Consider the following 8124-nt stretch of genomic DNA (forward strand, 5'->3'; position numbering starts at 1 on the left):
AGCTTTTGAATACAATTAGCGTATATCTCTATCCTTGTGTTGTATTTGGATTGTGAGTTTAATGAAAGGATTAATGACTTTTTTTGATTTATTGTGCCTTTCACATGTTATTTAGACAATATATACTTCATAGCTTAAATATATTGTGCCTTTCACATGTTGTTTAGACAATACATGCTTAACTAGTCATCCTTACTTGTTAAATCAACCAAATACACACACACCAATATTGCAACCCACTATTTGCCCTCATTAATCACTTGTCAATGATATAAAAATGCATTGCTTGGTGGTGATCTCTAAACCCCAAGATCTCTCTCTCTCTTACTTACTCTTAATTGCACTCTTTTGCTATTACTTAGTTTAATTTAGTTGCTCTTTAATCAACCAACCAACCAATTGTTTGATCACTCGACCTACTAGCCCTAATTGTGATTCCACGACATTGCTCAATCCTCCCAGTCCCTTGGGACGATCCTTACTCGCCCTAGCTATATTTATAGTGACAGGAAGTAGTGGCTTCTATAAATGTAGAACTCTTAGCCCTCGCCTTAATGCACACTCTAAAGCTTATGGTAGGACGACGGCCACCGGGTTCCAAAGTCTTTTTCACAATATGCTTATCATGAAAGGTTTTGGTTCTCTTTTTGTAGAGTTTGGCATTATCATAGGCATTTTATCTCAATTCTTCTAACTCACTCAATTGAAGTAGCCTATTCTCTCCGGCTTTATCAAGGTCAAAATTGAGCTTTTTGACCGCCCATGAGGCTTTGTGTTCTAACTCAACCAGGAGATGACAAGGTTTTCCATATACAAGCCTATAAGGAGACATGCCAATGGGGGCCTTATATGCTGTCCGATAAGCCCACAAAGCATCATTTAGCTTCCTTGACCAATCTTTCCAAGTGGTGTTAACCGTTTTCTCAAGAATATGCTTAATTTCCTGATTAGACACTTCAACTTGCCCACTTGTTTGAGGATGGTAGGGAGTGGCTACCTTATGAGTGACGGAGTACTTAAGAAATAAGTGCCTCAAGAATAGATTGCAAAAGTGTTTTCCTCCATCACTTATGATAGCCCTTGGCATACCAAAACGAGTAAAGATATTAGATTTAATGAATTGAATGACCACGGAATGGTCATTTATTTTGGCAGCACATGCTTCCACCCATTTAGAAACATAATCAACGGCAATAAGAATGTATTAAAAAGCATAGGACATAGGAAATGGGCCCATAAAATCAATGCCCCATATATCAAAGATCTCAACAACAAGTATATTGGTCAAAGGCATCATATCCCTTCTAAACATTGTTCCCATCTTTTGACATCTCTCACATGATTTGCAAAAATTGTTGGCATCTCTATAAATAGTAGGCCAAAAGAGCCCACTCTGAAGAACCTTCAAGGCGATCTTCTTTGCACTAAAATGTCCACCACATGCAAAAGTGTGACAAAACATTAGGACACTCGGAATTTCACTCTCCGAAATACATCTCCTCACAATTTGATCCGAACAATATCGATACAAGACAGGGTCTTCCCAATAGTAATTCCGGATATTGGCAAAGAAACGATTATTCTCATTCTTCGACCAAGAAGTTGGTAGCTTGCCTACTGCCAAATAATTCACAATGTCGGCAAACCAAGGCATTCGCCCATTGGAATTTTGAAAGAGTTGTTCATCCAAAAATGAGTCACAAACAGGTAGACTAGGGAAAGGCTCTATTGATAACCTAGAAAGATGATCGGCAACCACATTCTCGGTGCCTTTCTTATCCTTGATCTCAAAGTCAAATTCCTGAAGAAGCAAAATCCATCTAATCAACCTAGGTTTTGTTTCTCTTTTTGTCAAAAGATGCTTCAGAGCAGCATGGTCCGAATAGACAACAACTTTAGACCCTAAGAGGTAAGATCGAAATTTATCAAGGGCATATACCACGGCAAGTAACTCTTTCTCGGTAGTGAAGTAGTTCAATTGAGCTCCCGAGAAAGTTTTACTTGCATAATAGATGGCACAAGGAAGCTTTCCTACTCTTTGCCCCAAAACTGCCCCCATGGCATAATCAGAAGAATCATACATAATTTCAAATGGCAATGACCAATTGGGAGGTTGCATGATAGGAGCAGATGACAATAAAGCACGCAAATTATGGAAGGCATCTAGGCATGCTTGATCAAAGACAAAAGGGGTTTCCTTGGCAAGAAGATTGCACAAGGGTCGAGCAATTTTGCTAAAGTCCTTAATGAAACGGCGATAGAAGCCGGCATGACCTAAAAAGGAGCGAACTTTTCTCACAGTTGAAGGTGGAGGCAATTCAGAATTCAGCTCAACTTTCGCCTTATCTACCTCAATCCCCCTTTTAGATATGACAAGACCCAAAACAATGCCTTCTTGAACCATGAAATGGCTCTTTTCCCAACTAAGAACAAGATCTGTTTCTCGACATCTTTTAAGAACCAAATCTAGATTTTTAAGGCATGCATCAAATGAGGACCCAAAAACAGAAAAATCATCCATGAAAACCTCTAGATACTCTTCCACTATGTCCGAGAAAATTGATATCATACACCTTTGGAATGTGGCGGGTGCATTGTATAAACCAAAAAGTATCCGTCTATAAGCAAATGTACCGAAAGGACATGTAAAGGTGGTTTTCTCTTGATCTAATAGGTCAAGGGCTACTTGATTGAACCCCGAATAGCCATCAAGGAAGCAGTAATATTGTTGCCCAGCCAATCTTTCTAGAATTTAATCAATGAATGGCAAAGGAAAGTAATCATTTCTAGTGGCGGCATTCAATTTACGGTAATCAATGCATACACGCCATGAGTTAGCGGTATGCTTAGAGATTTCCTCACCCTTTGCATTCTCAACCACCGTAATCCCTGATTTTTTGGGAACTACTTAAGTTGGACTCACCCACTTGCTATCGGAGATAAGGTAAATGATTCCGGCATCTAAAAGTTTGACAACTTCCTTCTTAACTGCCTCCTTCATGTTTGGATTAAGTCTCCTTTGGGCGTCCCTAAAGGGTTTTGTCTCGTCTTCCATAAGTATGGAATGCATACAAATGGAAGGGTCAATTCCCTTAAGATCCACCACACTCCATCCTATGGCTTCTTTATTTTCTTTAAGCACACTTAAGAGAGCATCTTCTTGATCTTTTTCAAGACTTGAAGAAATGATAGCTGGAAGAGTCTCTTTTGGTCCTAAGAATGCATACTTGAGATTGAAAGGCAGAGTTTTAAGCTCAAGAGTTGGTGGAGAGATTAAAGATGAGACCGGTGGAGTGCTAGAGAGTGAAGGAAGGGGTTCTAATGGAGTTTTCCAAGATGAACAATCTAATCTTGCAACAGATTCCATGAGATTGCTCACTTCATCCATTGATTTTTCATCGTTAAATCCACAATTTCCAAACATTTCAAGAAAACAAGAACCAAGAGGATCATCGGACAAAAGAGATGAAAGGCTATCCTCAATCGGTTGCTTCATAATCATTATTGAAATTGATTCCTCAACAACCTCATCCAACACATCAACAAGGCAACACTCTTCTTCATCTATGGGATGTCGACTTGTATGAAAAATATTGAGTTTAACCATCATATTGCCAAAAAAAAGATCCATGGTCCCGGATCTATAATTAATTATTGCATTTGCGGTGGCAAGGAATGGTCTTCCCACAATGATTGGGATGTGGGTGGAGGGATTAGCAACCGGCTCGATATCAAGAACTACAAAATCAACCAGAAAGTAGAATTTATCCACTTTTATGAGGATGTCCTCAACCATGCCCCTAGGTGTTTTGACGGATCTATCAGTCATTTGAAGCACCACCGAAGTTGGCTTCAACTCATTCAACCCTAATTGGACATATACGGAGTAAGAAATCAAATTTACACTCGCATCTAGATCAAAAAGAGCTCTACAAATTTCATGAGTTCCAATTACACAAGAAATAGTCGGAGCACCGGGATCTTTGAACTTAAGTGGAGTGTTTTGTTGAAGAATGGAGCTCACTTTCTCCGTGAGGAACACTTTTTTAGGGCTTGGTCCCTTGCTCTTCCTCTTTTGTGTGCAAAGATCTTTCAAGAATTTCGCATAAGATGGAATTTGCTTAATGGCATCCAAAAGAGGAAGATTGATGTTTACTTACGTAAAAACTTCCATCATGTCATGTGTTTTCCCTTCTTGCCTCCCTAAAGGTGAAGTTTCTTTTAAAGCATAAGGGAATGGAGCTTTTGGCTCACAAGACTTTGCAATTTGAAGGGATGATGGAGAAGATTGAGAATTCTAGTTACGAACACTTTCATTCAAGGAAGTATGAGTGGAATTGGGAATTGGATTGGTGATAACCTTAGGTTGCACCAATTCACTATCTTCCTTTGGTAGTTCAACCCTATTATCCACTTGCTTACCACTTCTCAAAGTGGTGATGGCTTGCGCTTAAGCTTGGGAAGAACACCCTGATGTAGGGTTTGCTTCCACACAAAATTGGCCCCTCTCGGGTTGACTAGGTAATTTCCCAACTTCTCTTGCATTCAAGGCATTAGCTATAGTCCCGATTTAGGATTCAAGCTTTGAAATTGATTGAGAATGGGAATGCAATAAGTTGGTATTCATCTCTAAGCTACCCAAAGCTACCAAAACCTTATCTTCGAATGTGGGATTGCTAGAAAATGCATGAGGATAATGAGTATCAACTTGGGAGTCATACATTTGAGGATGTGAAAAGTGGTTCATTCTTTGGTGATGAGAAGAAGAAACAATTCATTGGGACCCTCCATTCCTCTTCTAAGGTGGAATGTATTTGCTTTGAAAATTTTTGATTGGGTAAGGACTTAGACTCTCATTCCACATTGGAGCATATGAACTTGAATAAGGATGAGCAAATGTAGCATTGACTTGTTCAAAATGTTCATTAAACACATGTCCATAGGGACAATTGGAAGTAGTATGTAGAACACTTGAACATGTCATGCAAGGCTTACAAGATTGAGAAAAATGATGAAGGGGGGATGAATTGATAGCCAGTCTTTGACTTAACAAGAATTGATCAAGTTTTTGAGAAAGAGTTTTAAATTCGGCTACAATTTCCCTTGAACTTTCAATTTGACAAAATTTTTCATTTTTTTCTTTAGAATGATGATCAAACCGAGAAATGTAATATTTGTGCAAAGAATTCTCACTCATTTTCTCAAAGAGGTGCCAAATGTCATCTTTATGTTTTCCAAAATATGAACCTCCACATGAGGTATCAACAATGTCCTTTTGCATGTCGGATAAGCTTTCATAAAAGTATTGGACAACTTGCCATTTTGGAATGCCATGATGTGGACACTTTCTTAGCAAGTCATTCAATCTCTCCCAAGCCTCATGCAACAACTCTCCTTCTCTCTGAGAAAATTCTCTAATTGAAGCACACATTACATTGGTCAAACTTACGGGGTAAAACTTTTTTAAAAACTCATTTTGCATTTGTACCCAAGATGTTATTGAATTTACCCTTAAAGTATTGAACTAATGTTTTGCTTTATTTTTAAGTGTGAAAGGGAAGAGGAGTAATTTAAGAACTTCCTCCGGGACATCCATGTACCTCACGGTAGAACATAGTTCAAGAAATTCATTAAGATGTTTATATGGTTCCTCTTCATCTAAGCCATAAAAGAATGGACACATTTGAATGGTCTCGAGCTTGATTTGATATTGATTAGCCTCAAAATTAGGCAACACAATGCAAGTAGGTGCATGGTATGCATGAAAATTATAATGATCACGAAGGACCATTGGAGGAATTGGAGCATGAACTCCGGGGCCATGTTGATTAAGAGGTGGGTTTTGCATGAAACGTGGGTTTAAGTAGCCAAGATTACCCTCTAGATTTTCCATGTGAATGCCTAGAATGAATAGTATGGCGAGGTTTTTATAAGACTACAAATGACACACAAATCACCACAAAACAAGAAAGCACTCCTCCTTCGCAATAAGTCAACAATCAACAAACTTCCTCCACATACAATGTTCCCATACTCCCATGCTTTGATAACAATGCAAAGAAAAGTAAATTGCCTCCACGCGGGCTCACGATCTAACTAAGAAATTAAAAATAAGCCTCCACGCGGGCCGACGATTTAACTAAGGGATTGAGTAAAAAAAGTCTCACAAAGGTCCTTTAGCGCTTCAACTCCAAATTTAAGCTTAGCTTAGCAAAAAAATTTTTTTTTTTTTTATTTAAGTTTTTAGCATTTTTCCTTCCTTTGCTTAGCTCTTTTGCTTAGATGCTCCTTTGCTTGCCTTCTACCTCAATGCTCCTTATCAAAGATGAACAAACACAATAAGTAACCAAAAGAAAAATAAAAATAAAGTAAGGACACGATCAAAAGAGTACTAATTCCTAATTGATTCCATAACTACGACGTTGCCTAATCCCCGGCAACGACGCCAAAAACTTGTTGTGTCGTTACACAAGCTTGAGAAAAAAGCGTATGCACTAAGGCGAGGGCCAAGTTTTACTTTTATAAAAGCCACTACCACCTTTCACTATAAATATAGCTAGGGCGAATACGAATCGCCCCAAGGGATTAGAGTCGGAGTTGATTGTGGAATCACTATTAGGGTTAGTAGGTCGAGTGAAAAAAATAATTGATTGGTTGGTTGATTAGACTAGAGAGCAACTAAATTAAACTAGGTGATAACAAAAGAATGCAACTAAGAGTAAGTAAGAGAGAGAAGAGTCTTGGGGTTTAGAGATTACCACCAAGTAATGCATTTCTATATCATTGACAAGTGACTAATGAGGGCAGTTGGCGTGTTGCAATACTAAAGTGTGTGTGTGTTGGCTAATTCAAATATCAACGGTGACTAATTAAGCATACATTGTCTAACCAACATGTGAAAAGTACAATATATCTAGCAATTAAGTATATATTGTCTAAATAGCATGTGAAAAGCACAACATATCTAGCAAGTCATTAATCCTTTTCATTAAGCTCACCACCATACACAACACAAAATTAGAAACATATGCTACTTACATTCAAAAGTATGGAGCATCAAACAACAAGCATGGATTGTCCTCCCATCTAACACTATACTACCACTAAACTACAATTACGCCATTGAAATTAAACTAATTTAAACTAAGGAAGACACAATCCATCAAGAAATGAGCATGAACTATCTAGAGAATCGCAAGAACATTCCTTTAAGCACTATGTTTGACAACCTCTAAATTTATAACATCAATACACATAGACATGCATCAATAACACAAAATCTAGAGACAAGCATATGAACATCTATTCTTACATACATAGACATATGGATAGAATGAAATGATCAATTGAAAGCATTAAACGACATAAATCATTGAGTAAACAAGATCTATATATATCAAAGTGTCAAAACATTAATTACAACACTAATCCCTCAATAATACACAAGATTAAGATATAGAAAGCATGTTTGGGGCTAACTCTAGCCCCAAGAGAATGTCTAGCCACTCATGGTGAGGATGCTCCAACCCTCAAGGGCTAACTCCATGGAAGAGATTTGCTCTTTGTTAATGAAGAACTCCAATGGTGTCTCTAGCCTCCTCCCTCTATGCTTTTTATGTATATCCAAGTATATCTATCTCCCTCATAAAAAGCAAACCTTATCCTTATATAGGTAGGTTAAAAATGACTCCCTAAATAAGCTAGGGTCGTACACATAATATTCTCCAATGATTGGATAAAGGATAACTTTCAATGAGCTGGAATTTTAACTTTTTGCACTGGAGGAAGTTCGATCGATCGAACCTTGGACTTGGATCGATTGAACTGGCTAAGATCTATTAAACTGAGGCTGGATCGATCCAACTGGCTGAGTTTTTTGGGAAAAGACAAATTCGAGATATTTTGGGAGATATTTTTGGGAAAAGGACAAAAGTGGTTAGTGGGTGGACAGCTATGGATAAGATCAATCATTTGGATAAGGAGAAAGGTGTTCGATCAATCGAAGAGTGATGTTGGATCGATTGAACTTTTGGACTTAAGTGCTTTTGGGCCAAGGCTTGGATCTATCTTGAAATGCTGAGATCGATCAATGTTCGATCGATAGAACCTTGGACTTGGATTGAT

This window comes from Cornus florida, unplaced genomic scaffold (assembly GCF_030987335.1).
Source record: "Cornus florida cultivar Cherokee Brave unplaced genomic scaffold, ASM3098733v1 CherokeeBrave_3.0.0_Hap2_Chr02, whole genome shotgun sequence".
In the NCBI taxonomy this organism is placed as follows: Eukaryota; Viridiplantae; Streptophyta; class Magnoliopsida; order Cornales; family Cornaceae; genus Cornus; species Cornus florida.